This window comes from Balaenoptera physalus, assembly GCF_965194825.1.
Source record: "Balaenoptera physalus genome assembly, chromosome: 7".
NCBI lineage: Eukaryota > Metazoa > Chordata > Mammalia > Artiodactyla > Balaenopteridae > Balaenoptera > Balaenoptera physalus.
In genome coordinates, this window is record NC_138886.1 from 74,105,375 (window position 1) to 74,124,311 (window position 18,937).

Here is an 18,937-nt window from a genome sequence, read left to right on the forward strand (position 1 = left end):
AGCATTTGTTATCTCTTGTCTTTTTGATGACAGCCATTCTAACAGGTGTGAGGTGATACCTCACTGTGGTTTTGATCTGTATTTCCCTAATGATTAGTGATGTAGAGCACCTTTTCATGTATCTGTTGGCCATTTGTGTGTCTTCTTTGGAAAAATGTCTTTTCATATACTCTGCTCACTTTTAAATTCAATATTTTGCTTTGAGTTGTATGAATTATTTACATATTTTAGATATTAACCTCTCATAGGGTATACGGTTTGCAAATAGTTTCTCCCATTCTATAGGTTTCCTTTTCATTTTGTTGATTTTTCTTCTGTGGTTTCATTTTGTTGTTTCCTTGCAGGAGTTCATTAGCTTTGTATAGTCCCATTATTAATTTTTGCTTTTGTTGCATAAGAGGATCATCATTTTGTGAGGGGCAGTGTATCATGTGATCCTGTTTTCAGTCTCTACTTTCATACTCTCCATTTTAACTGGGGTTAGACATGTGATCAGTCACAGCAACAAAAACTTAGAGGAAATCCAATTAGCGTCTCTGAGAAAGCCTTTTATTTCTTATAAAAATCTCACAGAATTCCCTCCCTCTTACCTTCCTTGATCAAGGAGCTGGGTTGAAGACAGGACAGATATTTGTGACCATACAAAAGGTATTGCACAAAAGGATGGAATCCAAAAACCTCAGAAAGTTGGAGGAAATGTAAAAATCCTGGGTGTGATGGTATTGCTCAGAAGCTGAAACAACACTAGCAATATCTACCTACAATATTATTATGTGAGGAAAACTCCTATATGTTTAGGTTGCTATTAACTGGGATTTAAGTTTACGGCAGCTGAATATATTCTTAACTCATATACTGCCATAAGTTTTTATTAGTCGTACTCAACAATTTTTCAAATTGTTCTTCAATAAAGGTATCATGTATGACACTTATCACCCTCCCACTTGAGTGATCTAATTTAGGTGTTCACTAATTTTTGCCTGAGTCAGTCAGTAGACCTTTAATAACTGTTTGCTAAATGAAAATGAATTAGATTTTTGTAATATCCATTTATGTTTTCTTGCTACATCAATTCTCTTCTCCTTCCAATAATCTTGAGGTCAATGGATTTATTTTTCTGGAGCATAATTTTGATCATGACTTTCTTCTGCTCATAAATGCTAAATGACTCCCCAGTGTCTACAGAAATCCAAATTCCTTACTCTGTTATTTGAAGTCATTCAAAAATCTAGCCCTAATATTCCTTTCCAACCTAATTTCACATTATTGATTATAATCCAAATAAATAAAACTGCTGTCAACTTTTCTTACATATCTAACCAATTTTGAGGAGGAGATGTTATTTCTCCTGCTAGAATGACCTACTGCTCCTCATTTCTGACTGTCAATCACCTGTTCTTTTCAGTTTCATCTCACGTTTCATCTCCTCTCGAAAGTCTTTATTCAATCCCCAATTCCATCCTCCTCCACCAAAGTAGAACCAATCTTCTTCTATTCTCAACTATAACACAGTGATGTAGTTGTAATTTTCTAATAGCTTACATATGCTGCTGAATAGTATAGGGTTCTATATATAGGTCTTATTTACTCTACCATAATATCTTTGGAGTAATATTTGTGCTTGGATAAAATTTATTGAAGTCTAATATACAAACAGAAAAAATATACATACAGAAAAGTATAAGAATTATGAGTATAGATGTTGATGAATTTTTAGGACCATGAATACTTTTATATAATTGTCACTTAAATGAAGGTATAAAACATAACCAGCATCCAGAAGCCTTTCTCATACCTCTCCTCACTGGCCACCCCATGCCAAAAGTAACTGTTCCTTTGATTTCCATCACCATATATTAGTTTTGCCTGTTTCTGAACTACATATAAATGTTATCATTCATTATGTATTATTTTGTGACTGGCTTCTTTTGCTTAGCATACACCTATGAGCTACATTCATATTGTTCATATATCAACAGTTTATTCCCCTTCATGAATTTAGTATTTCTTTTGTGTGAATATACTGCAATTTTTATACATTCTACTAATGATAACCATTTGGTCTGCTTCCAGTTTTTTGCTACTATGAATAACCTTAGAATAAACATTCTTGTACATGTGTTTGGGGGCACTTTGGATACATTGTTGTCAAGTATATACCTAACTAGGGAATTTCTGAGTAATAATATATATGTATGTCCAGACACTCAGACTTATGAAGGGGAAACAACCATTTTTTCTCCACCTACATTGGAGGAGACTGTATATATGTGGGTCTGTTTCTGAAATTTCCATTCTGTTATGTGGTTTCTTTGCCAAGTACCACACTGTCACAATAACTATAGCTTTATAATAAATCTGAATGTCTGGTGAGGTAAATCTTCCAAATTTTTCCTTCATCTAGATTTTCTCTGCCATTCTTGTCAACTAATTGACAATGTTATAGTTAGAAATACATTGAACATGTTACACGTTAATTTAGGAAAATTGGTATTTTTAAAATTCTGAATTTTCTAATCTATGAATATAGTATATCCCATCCATTTATGAAGGTCTCAAAATTTTTCTTTGTCAGAATTGTTTTGTCATTTTTCTATGTGGAGGTCTTGCATCTCTTTCCTTAGTATTATTCCTAGGTGTTTGAATTTACTTATTTTTCTTGCCTTATTGGACCAACAAGAACCTCCAAATGATACTGACTTAAAGCAATTATAGAAGGAATCTTTGTCCTTCTCTCTCAATCTCTGTCATGTAATAATTTACCATCAAGGTGATTTTAAAATTAACATGCAATTGACATATTATATTGATTTCAATATACAACATAATGATTCATATTTGAATATATTGTGAAATGATAACCATAGTAAGTCTAATGATTTTTGCTGGAGGCATTTTGTAGATGTGTTTTATCATATTTTTTTAAATTACTATTTCTGGTTTGATAAAAGTCTTTAACATGAATAGGGAGAATTCATCTTCTGACCATGAAGGAGTAGAGAAGTTGCATTCCCATAGTAAACAACTTAAAAACTGGTCAAATAAATGAAATGACTGTTTTTAGACATTGAGATAAGTAGGCTGGTGCTGCGATTACTGAGAAAAGGGAAACAAATTAAGTTGTCCCTATGAGTTTCCAGCTTTCTTCTTGAAGGCATTTCCAGACTGCAGTGCAGAAAGGGGAAACTCAAGGAGAACACCACCGTCTCACTGAAGAGCCTGATATCAGAGTTTGGCTAGGCTGATGCAGCTGGAATTTGTGAGATGTAACACCAGAGAGAAGGATGCCATACAAAGAACTCTGGGAATCTGAACAGAGGTACCCTATAGTCTGTCACTGATACTAAACTGTAAATCAAAAGTATAACAGGCTTATTTGTGGGTATTCTTCTGTATTAGCCTGCTCATGGTGCTATAACAAAATACCAGACTGGGTAGTTTAAACAACAAATGTATTTCTCATGGTTATGGAGGGTGGGCAGTCTAAGATCAAGGTGTCCACTGATTGGATTCCTGGTGAGACTTTTCTTCCCAGCTTATAGATGGCTCCTTCTCTCAGTGTCTGCACATGGCTAAGAGAGAGTGAGCTCTTTAGTACCTCTTTCTATAAGAACACCAACCCTATGGGATCAGGGTTCCACCCTCATGACCTCAATTAACCTTAATTAGCTCTCTTGGCCCAGTCTCCAAATACAGTCACATTGGGGGGTCAGGGCTTCAACATACGAATTTGGGGGAACACAGTTCAGTCCTTAACAGTTTCTATTGTCTGTTTCCCTCCTCTTTCATGTGATGTGTCTGTGAAGAAATCAAAGAAGAGATAAAAAAATACCTAAAAACAAATGGCAATGAAAACATGACCATCCAAAACCTATGGGTCACAGCAAAAGCAATTCTAAAGAGGGATGTTTATAGCAATTCAAGCTCACCTCAAGAAACAAGAAAACTCACAAATAAACAATCTAACCTTACACCTAAAGCAACTAGAAAACGAAGAACAAAGAAAACTCAGTTAGTAGAAGGAAAGAAATCATAAAGATCAGAGCAGAAATAAATAAAATAGAAACTAAGAAAACAATTGCAAAGATCAATAAAACTAAAAGCTGGTTCTTTGAGAAGATAAACAAAATTGATAAACCTTTAGCCAGATGCATCAAGAAAAAAGGGAGAGGACTCAAATCAATAAAATTAGAAATGAAAAAGGAGAAATTACAACTGACACCACAGAGATACAAAGGATTATAAGAGACTACTACAAGCAACTCTATGCCAATAAAATGGACAACCTGGAAGAAATGGACAAATATTTGGAAAGGTGCAACTTTCCAAGACTGAACCACGAAGAATTAGAAAATATAAACACACCTATCACAAGTAATGAAATGAACCTGTAATAAAAAATCTTCCAACAAACAAAAGTCCAGGACCAGATGGCTTCACAGACGAATTCTGTTAAACATTTAGAGAAGAGTTAACACCTATCCTTCTGAAACTCTTCCAAAAAATTGCAGAGGGAGGAAAACTCCCAAACTCGTTCTACAAGGCCACCATCACCCTGATACCAAAACCAGACAAAGATATCATGAAAAAAAGAAAATTAAAGGCTAATATCACTGATGAACATAGACACAAAAATCCTGAACAAATTACTAGCAAACAGAATCCAACAACACATTAAAAAATCATACAGCATGATCAAGTGGGATTTATCCCAGGGATGCAAGGATTCTTCAATATACACAAATCAATCAATGTGATACACCATATTAACAAATTAAAGAATAAAAACCATATGATCATCTCAATAGATGCAGAAAAAGTTTTTGACAAAATTCAACAACCATTCATGATAAAAACTCTCCAGAAAGTGGGCATAGAGGGAACCTATCTCAACATAATAAAGGTCACATAGACAAACCCACAGCCAACATCATTCTCAATGGTGAAAAACTGAAAGCATTTCCTCTAAGATCAGTAACAAGACAAGGATGTCCACTCTCGCCAGTGTTATTCAACATAGTATTGGAAGTCCTAGCCACAGCAATCAGAGGAGAAAAAGTAAAAGGAATACAATTTGGAAAAGAAGAAGTAAAACTGTCACTGTCTGCAGATGACATGATACTATATACATAGAAAATCCTAAAGACACAGCCAGAAAACTACTAGAACTAATCAATTAACTTGGTAAGGTTGCAGGATACAGAATTTTTTTTTATCAATTTATTTATTTTATTTATTTACTTTTGGCTGCATTGGGTCTTTGTTGCTGTGCACAGGCTGTCTCTAGTTGTGGTGAGCAGGAGCTACTTTTCATTGTGGCGTGCATGCTTCTCATTGCAGTGGCTCTCTTGTTGTGGAGCACAGGCTCTAGGCACGCAGGCTTCAGTAGTTGTGGCACACAGGCTCAGTAGTTGTGGCACACGGGCTTAGTTGCTCCACGGCATGTGGGATCTTCCCGGACCAGGGATCGAACCCATGTTACCTGCATTGGCAGGCGGATTCGTAACCACTGCACCACAAGGGAAGTCTGCAGGATACAAAATTAATGCACAAAAATCTCTTGCATTCCTAAACACTAACAATGAAAAATCAGAAAGAGAAATTAAGGAAACAATCCCAGTTACCACTGCAACAAAAAGAATAAAATACCTAGGAATAAACCTACCTAAGGAGGCAAAAGACCTGTACTCAGAAAACTATAAAACACTGATGAAAGAAGTCAAAGATGACAGAAACAGATGGAGAGATACACCATGCTCCTGGATTTGAAGAATCAATTGTGAAAATGACTATACTTACCCAATGCAATCTACAGGTTCAATGCAATCCCTATCAGATTACCAATTGTATTTTTCACAGAATTAGAACAAAAAATTTTACAATTTGTATGGAAACACAAAAGACCCCGAATAGCCAAAGCAATATTTGGGAAAGAAAAACAGAGCTGGAGGAATCAGGCTCCTGGGCTTCAGACTATGCTACAAAGCTACAGTAATCAAGACAGTATGGTACTGGCACAAAAACAGAAATATAGATCAATGGTACAGGATAGAAAGCCCAGAGATAACCCCATGCACCTACGGTTACCTTATCTTTGACAAAGGAGGCAAGAATACAATGGAGAAAAGACAGCCTCTTCAATAAATGGTTCTGGGAAAACTGGATAACTACATGTAAAAGAATGAAATTAGAACACTCCCTAATACCATACACAAAAATAAACTCAAAATGGATTAAAGACCTAAATGTAAGACCGGACACTATAAAACTCTTAGAGGAAAACACAGGAAAAACACTCTTTGACACAAATCACAGCAAGATCTTTTATGACCCACCTCCTAGAGTAATGGAAATAAAAACAAAAATAAGCAAATGGGAGCTAATTAATCTTACAAGGTTTTGCACAGCAAAGGAAACCATAAACAAGACGAAAAGACAACCCACAGAATGGGAGAAAATATTTGCAAACGAAGCAACTGACAAAGGATTAATCTCCAAAATATGCAAACAGCTCATGCAGCTCAATATCAAAAAAACAAACAACCCAATCAAAAATGGTTGGAAGACCTAAATAGACTTTTCACCAAAGAAGACATACAGATGGCCAAGAGGCACATAAAAAGATGCTCAACATCACTAATTATTAGAGAAATGCAAATCAAAAGTACAATGAGGTATCACCTCATGCCAGTCAGAATGGCCATCATCAAAAAATCTACAAACAATAAATGCTGGAGAGGGTGCAGAGAAAAGGGAACCCTCTTGCACTGTTGGTGTCAATGAAAATTGATACAGCCACTATGGAGAATAGTATGGAGGTTCCTTAAAAAACTAAAAATAGAACTACTATATGACCCAGCAATCCCACTACTGGACATATACCCTGAGAAAACCATAATTCAAAAAGACACATGTACCGCAGTGTTCACTGCAGCACTATTTACAATAGCCAGGATATGGAAGCAACCTAAATGTCCATCAAAAGATGAATGGATAAAGAAGATGTGGTACACATATATAATGGAATATTGCTCAGCCATAAAAAGAAATGAAATTGGGTCATTTGTAGAGATGTGGATGGACCCAGAGTCTGTCATACAGAATAAGTCAGAAAGACAAAAACAAATATCGTATATTAACGCATATATGTGAAATCTAGAAAAATGGTACAGATGAACCTATTTGCAGGGCAGGAATAGAGACGCAGACGTAGAGAATGGACAGGTGGACACGGCAGGGAAGGGGAGGGTGGGATGAATTGGGAGATTAGGTTTGACATAAATACACTACCATGTGTAAAATAGATGGCTAGTGGGAACCTGCTGTATAGCACAGGGAGCTCAGCTCGGTGCTCTGTGATGACCTACATGGGTGGGATGGGGTGGGGAGGGAGATCCAGAGGGAGATCCAAGAGGGAGATCCTTATATACTTATATATATAGCTGATTAACTTCACTGTACAGCAGAAACTAACACAACATTGTAAAGCAATTATACTCCAATAAAAAAAATTGTAATCTCTGGGCCACATTCTCTTCCTCCATAAATAATTCACCTGTCTTCTGGGAGAAAGCTTGAGTGGAAGGCAGATCACCTCAATCCTGTCAGGTACAATCTGATTCTGAGTTGGTTAGGCTGAGATGCCTTTAATTTTCCCCCATTCTCAGGATATAGCTCTACAGGGGTTCCAACTGAGAGCCTGGAGTGTTTATTAGGGCCCCCTCCTTGGGAGAATGTGAACGCCAATGACTGCTCTCTCAGCCACCGGAGCATGTTGAAACCTCGACTCTCCTTTGTAGCAGCTTTTTGTTTTCACTTCTTAGCCTCTTATCATGACCATCTTAAGAATTCCGGGGCTTCCCTGGTGGCGCAGTGGTTGAGAATCTGCCTGCCAATGCAGGGGACACGGGTTCGGGCCCTGGTCTGGAAGGATCCCACATGCCGCGGAGCAACTGGACCCATGAGCCACAACTACTGAGCCTGCGCATCTGGAGCCTGGGCTCCGCAACAGGGGAGGCTGCAATAGTGAGAGGCCCGCGCACCGCGATGAAGAGTGGCCCCCACTTGCCGCAACTAGAGAAAGCCCTCGCACAGAAACGAAGACCCAACACAGCCAAATATAAATAAATAAATTAATTAATTAATTAAACAAACAAATAAAAAGAATTCCGTATATGCCTCAAAGGGAAAATGTCTACAGTGTCGTGTTCACTTTCCCCCATCTCTGAACTGTCTGAGATCCTTATCCCCCAGTCTTATTTGGCCATCCCAGATGAAAATTATTCACCAGCCCCATGTGATTGACAAGACCCCATCTGCTTACCTGCCTTGGTTCTTGTCCTTTGCCTGTTTCTCAGACTCTCACCATCCCAGGACCACAACTGGCAGGTACCCTGAGGGGAAAGTGTCTTCTCCACTTTTGAGGATCTCTTCTTTCCCATTTGACTCAGTGGCAATCTGACCTTTCCAATCAGATTTTTAAAAACTGTTTCCAGCTTTTCTAATTGGTTTGACAGAAGAACTGGTCTGCCATGAGATGCTCCATCAAAATTATTTACAATGCTAAGTTTTCTAACATAAATGCTCTAAGTAAAGGGAACTGAGGGGTCTAGAGTCAAAAAGAAGCCCATCTAAAGTTTAATGAAGCTGAGGAGAACTTTAAGGCTCCCTTGGTCACAAGCTAGCTCAAAACCTATGTGATATCATACAGAAGCTCTTTAAGCCTCTCTTTTTTTTTTCCCTCAGCCAATACTGGAAATAACAACAGCATAACAACATCTCTATGGTAGTCATATTTTCACACCCACTTTATGGAAGAAGAAACCCTTACTTAGATAAGGTAAGTTCCTTGACTCTGGCCACGTAACTAGGAAGTGACAGATGTCTGTCTTTGAGATTTAAGAGCCTATTTTCCTAACCACAGTGTTACAGAGATGAAGCAGATCTCATCATGACATAATTTCTCCCTTTACACCCTTTTTGTTTCTCTTGTATAGCCTTCACCCAAATCACCGTGTTGGGAAGCTCAGCAAATCTAACCTACATTTAATTAATTTTGTACATGTTAATAGCAACACAACTCCAAATATTACCACAGTTCGATGACACAGACTATTGAAAGAAAATATGCAGTTGGCCTTCTGTATCCTGTTTTCCTATATGCAGATTCAACCGATTGCAGATTTTCAACTGTGAAATTTCAATCTGCAATTGGTTGAATCCAAGGATGGGAACCCCGTGGATATAGATGCCGACTGCATTCATGGTACTACGTCATTTTATATAACGGACTTGAGCATCTGTAGATTTTGGAACCAATCCCTCGGGGATACCGAGGGATGCTGGTAAATCCTTTGTATATACAGTAGAGTTCCAAAGGAAATTAAAGAGGTTGGTATTTTTTCTATTACCAGTGCCGTCAGAGCAATATTGTAGCCAGATCCTTCCTATCACGCCAACAAAAACAGTAACTACCCATTCTGATGGATAACAATGTGTTAGCCTCTGTGCTAAGAGATTTGCATTTTTTCGCACTTAGCTTAATTAACAACAGTTTGAGAGGTAGTTATATTCTTCGTTTTAAATATTAGAAAACTGAGTTTTAGAGAGGCTAAATAACTTGCACAAGGAGATTCACTGTAATGATATTCATAAATCATTAAAACTTGAATCTGAGATTGAGTTCCCTATTAGGTGATCCCAGGGTCTGCGCTCAATGTCTTCCCTCGACTGCTGTGGTTCTGGGCCATACGTCAGCTCCTTCCTCTCCTCCCTTCCTTCTTCCCTCTCCTTCCTCTCCTTCCTTCCTTCCCTGCTTTCCAGCCTTCCTTGACAGCCTTTCTTTCTTTCAACTATCTCACAAACTTGAATGAATCAGCATTTTGGGTAACACATTTTCATATTTGAGCAATTTGAATAATGTGCTATAGGTGATTCCCTAAATGGAAAGCTATCCCTTAGGTATTAACAGTAATTTAAAAAGAAAAAAAAAGATTTTTTTTTTTAATTGGGGAAAAATGAAAGAAATGTTTGTTGTCACAGGCATATATTTACATTCTATTATAATTAAAATACCACAGCTTTTATGGTATGCTTTATTGTTGTGTGATGGGGGATATCAATGATCAAAAGCATTCTTCAAATTGTGCTTTTATACCTTCAGAAATGCTTAGTGTTTCAATGTTTTTCAATCCTGCCTTGAGAATTACCTAAGCAGTTTATGAAAAGAAAAATTACAGATAACCAAGCCTTAACCATACCTACCCTAGAATTATCAGATATTTGTGTTTTTAAAAAGTCCCCATGACTAAGTCTGATATACATCCTGGTATTAAGAATCCCCGCCAATTTTTTAATTAACATTTTAACACATTGACCAGTTTAGCTTACAAAGTGTGCAAAAAAAAAAAAAAAGTATTCACTTTACTTCTGTGCTATATAAATAACCATGTTAATGTTTCTGGATGTTCACCAAATATTCTCAGTTCTCTCGTCTGAGGGTGTGATGGGCTTGTACTTCTCAGCTCCCTTGTGGCTGGGAGGATGCATGTGCCTAATGAAACTGTACTTCTGGGCCAGAACATTTCATCGCCCGGTTAGATTTCTGCTACGGAAAAAATGGCAGAAGCTCTTCTTAGAAATATAGACTCTCAGACCCTGCCCAGATATCCTGAAGCAAAATCGGCATTTTCACAAGATCCTCAGGTGAGCTCACTCAAATTAAAGTTTGAAAAGCACCGCTCTAGAGTTCAAGCTTTCCCTGGACTGAGGCCAGGGACGTTGGAGATGCTGGCTGGAGTACCCACATTTGAAATGGTGGCCCACTTGCCAGCCTGGAATTCTGAATGACTCTGATGGGCGGAACTCCCTGCCAGTTGGGGACAGGCATGTAGCATGAGCCAAACTTCTGTGTGTTAAGATGTCTGTGTGGCTGGCCTCTGCAGCATAACATGTCCCTTACTGAGTGGATAGCTTTTGGATGTATTTCTTTTCCCATCTCTTTGAACGCAGTTATAAAATATACAGTATCAAATTAAAATCAAAATACCAGTGAGTATTTTCAGTTAAAACACAGAGTTTTTTAGTACCAGAATCAAAGATTTGCACTGACAAGAAAATAGAGTTGGCTAGCCAGAGACAGGACAGGAGAAGGAAAGTATACAAGCCACACTAGGGGAGCACTAGCTAGATTTTGGATTCATTCAGATCTTTAAGGAAATAGCTCTGAGTGGAGCCCGTAGTGAATGGAGAAGAATGGCTGCCTTTGTTTCAATATGTGAAACTCGCTGGTATTAAAACCAAAGCCAAATGCACGGATGGAGAGCGGGGTGAGGAAGATTATCACAGCTTGCCATATAGGCAGCTCTGTTTACTGAGCAAGGAGAGAAAAACAGGTGGGTGAAAAAGCAAGCAGGAAATAGAGAGAGAAGAGGGGAATGGAAATAGTAACAAAGGTTTCAGGCTTACCACATCTTGCTCTTTTATTTCAAACCTAGAAAATAGCTCTGGGCATGCTTGCCTTGATGAACTGGAAAAGTTCCATGCATTAAGGCCAGCAACCCTGACACAGGCCATATCGGGAATGAATACATCTTTTCGATGGAGGGCTAATCTTGTACAAACATATTGCAGGGCGTTTTCAGGTCCTCTAATGACCCCCAGACTCTCTCTTGCACCATATTGTTAATGTAGAGGGTATCTGGGCTAAGCATTGTATAGATTAAACTGGTGGGTTATTTCCCCTGCATTTTAAAAATATCATTCGGCCCTGTGGCCAGACCAGTCTTGACTGGGAAATACAAAACATAACTGAATTTTCCTTTGCTTCATTAGTGGAGGCGTGAGAACATTTAAAGGGGCTGTTCAACTTTCTTCCTGACAACAAGCCTATATTTTTCTTTCTAGGACACCAATAGCTTCAGAATGGAAATGCAATTACTATAGACTAGATGCCAAGTTCGTTTAATCATTTAGGTACTCATTTATTTTTAAAAAACGTGTGCATGCTCTCTCTGTGCCAGACACTGTGTGGGAGCTGGTGATACAGTGGGAAACAGGATACACAAAGTCTGGTCCTTCTGCAGCTTACATTCTAGTACAGCACTATGTCCTCTGTATAAATGGAAGCCACATACATCCACCAGGAATGCTGACTGACACCTGGATTCTCTGGTAACTGTCCTGAACTCACCTCGCTTGGTAGCACAGCATCATTTTATGGTACACTAATTCCCACCTTATGTGACATATCAAGGTCTTTTTCACTTTTGTCCATTTATTCAATCATTTATTTAGCATTTTCCTACCATAGAACTTAGCCTTCTGACAGTGCCGCTTTCCCAACACATCTGTTTGTATTTTCCTGTAGTGTTTCCAAAGAAGTGGGTGAAACAACAACATGGTAACAAAACATTTGTCTATCGGTTTTCAGCTTCCCCTGAAAATCTGTGCCATACTGGCAAAGAATGTCAACTCTTGGCAATACTTGGGAAGCAGTCTTGGGACCAAACCAAGGAGTCTATTACCCCAGAGTACTTTCCAAATCAAGTTCTATGCTAATGGCAAGGATTAGTGTATTGATTAAGAAATTAAGCAAGTGGGTCATATCTGTATAGTTTATGGACAGAAGCAAGATAAAGAAAATAGTTAGGGATTGGGGTACAATGAGCTAAACTAGTCAAATCGCTGTTGGAAATTAATGTTGCAAATACTGAGTGTTCTCATATCAGATGATACTTGCACACAGTTTTACCCGCTCCACCAGCCCTGGATGTGTCCTTAAAGCCATAAAGCTGGGTATTACAAATTAGCTATTACAAGAATATGGATGGGTATGATTTCAGTGCCAAAGAAATCACCAGAATATTCATGATAACTCTTGCTTCTCTCAAAATGTTGTTGAAAGAATCAAAGGAGAAGATATTTGGGAAAGTGTTTCATAGCCTAGAAAGCACTAGACCTACCAGAAATGGTAAATTCTCTCTTGTTATTATTCTCTATTGTTATTATTACTGTGCTTGCTTTAATGCAACCTAGATGCTGAGAGAGCCTGGCCTGTATATTGCAAGGGCCGCGTTCCCCAGGAAAGCACATTCTGATTTTGTCAGCACCATCATTCAGACACACTTGTGGTGGGTAACTCTGACCTTTCATCTTCTCCAATGCTCCGGCCCTGCTGAGCTAAAATAGGGCAGTGTGCCTTCTTCCCCGCTTCTAGGTGAAACTGCGCACATGGGTTACAAATGGAAACTATTTATGATGGAGAAAATTGGAGGGTGAAAACAGAGTGCTTATCAACTTGTCACAATATGGGGATGCTGGAAGGTAAAGTGCCATTTTCAAGCAACCTTCAGAGGAAGGAAGCTGATTTTCCTTTCTACAAATGTCAGAAGGAAAACTTTTAGGCTGTCACATATGGCCTATATTTCTAGAACATGGCCCAACTTGGCAACTCTAAGGGCTTTGTGAACAGAGCCACTCAGAGGATGTGGTTTTGAGGGGAGGAGCTAGGGCATTAGCAGGGACAGAATAGTGAGACATGAATGCGGAACCAGAGGACAAGATAGCAAGTATACTAAGAAAACACTCATGGAGAATTATGACGTCAAGTTTATCCATGAACACTGGCACTAAACGGAAATAGTTTAGGCTGTTTTCGCGCCTGTATGCTCTTACATGAAGACACATACATATCATACACATTCTGTCTTAGGTTGGATTTCTCCAGAAGCAGACCTTACAAATAGGACTGAGCAAAAGAAGTTTGTCTGGGAAGTGACCCCAGGAATTACCAGTAGAGGAATAGGAAGAGAAGAAAATCTTAACAAGGTATGTTAGTGGGCTGGTTACTGTTACAGGCAACTGGGAATCCATATCTGGGACGACCCTGGGAGAAGATGCAGAACCCACCGCAGAATAATCCCACAAGAGGTGCAAAGAAACTGGGACATGTATCCATCAATTTCCATGCATCTTGGTTGAAGGCTGTTCTCAAGGACATTTAATGCACAGCCCCTCCATCCTCCATACTTGTAAGTTGAGGATATCCCTGCTATGAGAACACTTTTCAGGCAGTGTTTGAGTGTTTTCAGGAAGAAGCAGTCAGTGTTTATGGGATGATGAGTGCTGAGGCCCATGGGCAAGGTGTTGACAGTATCTGCTACACACACCATTGTCCTCAGACTCTATGATGTTTACTTCTGATTTTTCTCACTCGACTCTGATCCTTCTTACTCTCTTTCACCAGACACTGCCTTGAAGGGACAACTGAGGCTCTTGTATTGGATAGGAAGGCATTTCCTTCATACTGCCATCTTACATGCAAGTGTCTAGAGTAGCACTGTCCATTAGAAATGTAAGGTAAGCCACAAATGCTAGCCACATATGTAATTTTATGTTTTCCAGTAGCCAATTTTAAAACAATAAATTAAAAACATGAAATTAACGATAATATTTTATTTTACTCAATGTAACTATTATTTCAACATGTAATCAACATAGAACTATTAATGAGATATTTTACTTTTTTCAGTTAAGTCTTCAAAATATATGTGTATTTCATACACCAGCACTCAACAGTCATGCGTGGCTAGTAGCTACCATATTGGACAGTGCAGGTCTAGAGCCTCTCCACCCTCCATCTGGAATGAGGCGTGCTTAGCAGTGTCCTAATACATTTAAAGGGAGATGAGTAAATCTTTGGGGGCACAAACAGATCACACTTCTGATGGATGTTAAGTGGGAGATGTGCTAGCAATGTCTATAATAGTTTGTCATCAATTTTCAGGGTGGATATATAACAATACCAAAGACCAGATATACCGGCCCCTTAACTCCACCCTCTCAAAAAACAAACAAACAAAAAAACCCTAGATGTGTTGCTATGTAAAGATTTACATGCAGCTCCAGGAATGGGGCTTGGGGGGAAAGCTTCCACTGACTATAATTAAGTTTCTATATCTAGCAAAATGGGGAGGGAAAATATCTGTGGCCTCCCCATGATCCACCTCCATCATTTGTATAGTCATCTTCCACACTGTATCAGGGTTGGTCTGCGTGACTGACAGAATAAAGCATAAGTGATGGTACGTCACTTCTGAGATAAAGCTATAAAAGATATCTTGCTGTCTCTCTCACTGCTCACTCTAGAGGGAAGCCAGCTGCCATGGTGAAGGATGGCCCTGTGGAGAGACCTATGTGATGAGGAACTGACTCTTGTCAACAGCCTCATGAGTAACCACAGAAGAAGATCTTCCAGTCCTGGTCAATTGGAGACTGCATGTGCAGCTGACAGCTTGACTGCAGCCTCATGGGAGACCCTGAGGCAGAAGCACCCAGCTCAGGCACTCCCAGGTTCCTGAGCCTCAGACACTATGTGAGATAATCAATGTCAGCTGTTGACTGTTAAGATTTTGGGTAATTTGTTGCACAGCAATAAATAACTAATACAACATCCAAGAAAATAATTTCAATTATAGATAAACGAAGAGAGTACATTTCTGTGTTTACAGACTGAGATTTGTGTTCATCACAGTCAGATTGAAAAGAATAAGTGTGAGACTGAGAAAGGGAGATAAAACCAGACCATGATTAGAAAAAGAGCAGAAAGTCAGGAACATCAGGGTAAGGAAAATGATAGTCCAGAATTTCCTCAGAGCAAAGATATAAAAAACCTTGTCTTGGGGGCTTCCCTGGTGGCGCAGTGGTTGAGAATCTGCCTGCTAATGCAGGGGACACGGGTTCAAGCCCTGGTCTGGGAAGATCCCACATGCCGCGGAGCAACTAGGCCCGTGAGCCACAACTACTGAGCCTGCGTGTCTGGAGCCTGTGCTCCGCAACAAGAGAGGCCGCGATAGTGAGAGGCCCGCGCACCGCGATGAAGAGTGGCCCCCACTCGCCGCAACTAGAGAAAGCCCTCGCACAGAAACGAAGACCCAACACAGCCAATAAATAAATAAATAAATAATTTAAAAAAAAAAACAAAAAGAAAAAACCTTGCCTTTATTGTTTGTTAGCCTAATGTAAAAGCATAGGGTCAGAATTGATTTCTTAAGGGGAGGTACTAGGTCTAGAAGTCATCCAAGTCTTATCCAAATCATCAACAATTAAAAGATAAAAAGGGAAACAAAGGAAAAAAAATTTTTTTCTCATAGTGTTCAGGATTAATCCAAATTCTGAGATTATATATCAGAGGGAACTGAAGACATACTTATGCCCCTAATCTGGAATTTCTCCTGGTATTAAAGAAGGTTTTAGTGCTCCCTGGGGCCAGCATTCCAGAAACATTAACTGCAAGTCTCTAAGGAAGCCATGCCATTGGGCCTAGCATACAAAATGCTTTAGGCAAGCTTCATTAATCTTGTTAAAGAACATGTCTTTGCCATTCATTGATTAGACATACAAATCATTCATCCCCATAAGGAACAGCAAAGGAATCTAAAGTCACTCAAAACTCAGCCTTGTACTGCCTGTGATTGTCAATAACGAACACTTCACAATTCTGAGCAACCAGACCTCTGCAGACTATTTTGAAGCCACCATAGGTATTAGCCAGTCTTCCACCTCCCACTTCATTTAACAGTTTCCAGAGGCATTCTCAGGAGAGCTAATCAAGATACTAAGTCTACCCACAGACAACCAGACTGCCAATACCCTGTAGCAAGTTAGGAGAAGTAAATAGGGTTTTCTTTGTCTTCCATCAACCTTAGATGCCAAGTTCTACAGAGCCGAATAGAAGCCCCCTCTGCTGTCGGTGCTTGTTACGGCAGCTGTGTCAGGGCGCTGATTGAAGGAGAGGCATCAGAAGTATGAGGATGCAAATTCTACTTGCTCCTTTATGTTGGACACAGTGATGATTATAGATGGCATTTCTTAATTGTTTACAATGGAGTCAGGCCCTTTGAAACATTACCTCATGTTTCGGACTTCCCTGCTGGCACAGTGGTTAAGAATCCACCTGCCAATGCAGGGGACACGGGTTTGAACCCTGGTCCGGGAAGATCCCACATGCCAAGGAGCAACTAAGCCCGTGTGCCACAACTACTGAGCCCACGTGCCACAACTACTGAAGCCCACGCACCTAGAGCCCGTGCTCCGCAACAAGAGAAGCCACCGCAATGTGAAGCCGCTGCAACGAAGACCCAATGCAGCCAAAAATAAATAAATAAATTAAAAAAAAATTACCTCATGTTTCAAATATTATCCCAGGCGAAATGGGTTTTATCATGCTCATTTTAAAGATGAGAAGCTTGAGGCTCAGTGTGTGGTTGAATTCTTACCAAGAACATACAACTATTATGTGACAGAACCTGGGTTGGAACTGAACACTGTCTCACTTCAACAGTAGTGTGCCTATCCACTGTGATTTTTTCACTACCACCTTACCACTTCCTACAATTCAGTCTCTCTTTTCCTATTTCCTTTTTAAGATCACATTATTATGAAACATTTTCTCCCCATGGCTATAACGATGATATTAAAAATACTGAAAATCTGGTATGGCTTGGGAGTTGACCAGTGAGCATAGGTGCCTGATACGGTTAGTGCAGGAAAGGGTCCCGGAGGTCACTGGAATGCCAGAGGTGGGCCATTTAGTTGCCATGTTCTCAGAACTGAGGGGTTCCTTGAGAGAAGTAGGGCTCACAGGGGCTCATGACAGCTCCTAGTTACCAGCTGTTACATAAATCCTTTAAAATTTTCATAGGCAGCATGGTTATACTGGTGTAGACCAGCTGAGTATCAGCATTGACTGGCTGAACAAATTAATAACAGCAGCAAGACAAAACTTTGACCTTATGAACAACAGTTTTGCTCTAGAATTTCCATCAGAAGAAACAAGTGTAGAAGAGTTTATGCATTGTGTAAAAATACATATTTAGTCTCTCACACAGAGACCAGTGACAGCAGTACTAAGAATATGATGTAGCTGAAAAGATGGTTAGTGGTTTTAGCCCTATAACCCCAGTTCTATCAGAGCTGAAAAAAATCTGCATTGAATACTGAACACTAGAAATTTATAAATAAGCTAATGTTCTTTGTTGGTTTCTTATACTGCAGTTTGAAAGATAACATGTAAAATGTTCACAGAAAAAAATTTAGAAAATGAACAGAATTTAGTCTTTAAAATGAGTTTATACTTTGGGTATTGTTAGTGTACTGCTTTAGTGGTTCAACAAATGTCTGGTCATCTTTGTCATGATACCCTCTGATGGGCAAATGAGTAGCATTTGCTACTCATACCCTCTGAGTAGCATGATGTTTCATTTTACATAGCTGGCAACCATAGGAGAAAAGGGAAAAGAGGATGAGAATATTCCAGAGGACTGCAGAGAAATGCACTGAGCAAAGTTTCTGAAGCTAACCCACACTCGCAGACAAATGAGTACCGCTCACAAGCCATATGAGAAACTGAGTAGGTGTGTTACCTTAAATAACACAATTTAAAATTTCTGTATCATTAGTAATATCCTAAAAAATTTTATTATGTTGGATATGCCATTAGAACTATCCTCAAAAACACACCTGATTATTTAGCTATGAAACTATAAACAAATAAAACTAAAAACAGGTAAAATTAACCATGAAATATCTTTAAATATGTCTCTTATAGGACCTTGCTGGCAAATGGATGTTTCAGGCTGACTAAGGGAATAAAATTGAGGATTATTTCTTCTGGGCTCTCCTATCTCCAATTTAACACCCACTGAGATGTGAGTTAATTCTATGTTAGGCATTTTGTTAACCAATTTTTAAATTTCAGGTTAAGTCATTATTAATTTTAACCTTTGAACTATTTTTGTTTTTCTGTAGAGTGAAGTTTATGTTGTCACTGCTGCTGTTCCTGCCATCATATCCAAAGCATTTTGGGTTGCCATGATTTTAACAGAGAAAATCATCTTGGACACTACATACCTAAGGCCTAACAGGTGGTTGAAGATAC

The 18,937-nt window shown here is 39.1% G+C and overlaps 2 long non-coding RNA genes across 3 annotated transcripts in view; both read right to left on the reverse strand.

Annotated features, from left to right (window-relative positions):
• Positions 1 to 18,937, reverse strand: part of LOC309664781 — a 630,188-nt gene that overhangs the window by 371,407 nt on the left and 239,844 nt on the right. The window lies entirely within an intron of this gene.
• LOC309664787 lies at positions 1,050 to 18,208 on the reverse strand. Its single transcript, XR_014266046.1, has 2 exons — positions 15,993 to 18,208; positions 1,050 to 15,671 (listed from the first exon to the last, which is right to left on the reverse strand). It is a non-coding gene; the product is annotated as an uncharacterized lncRNA (long non-coding RNA).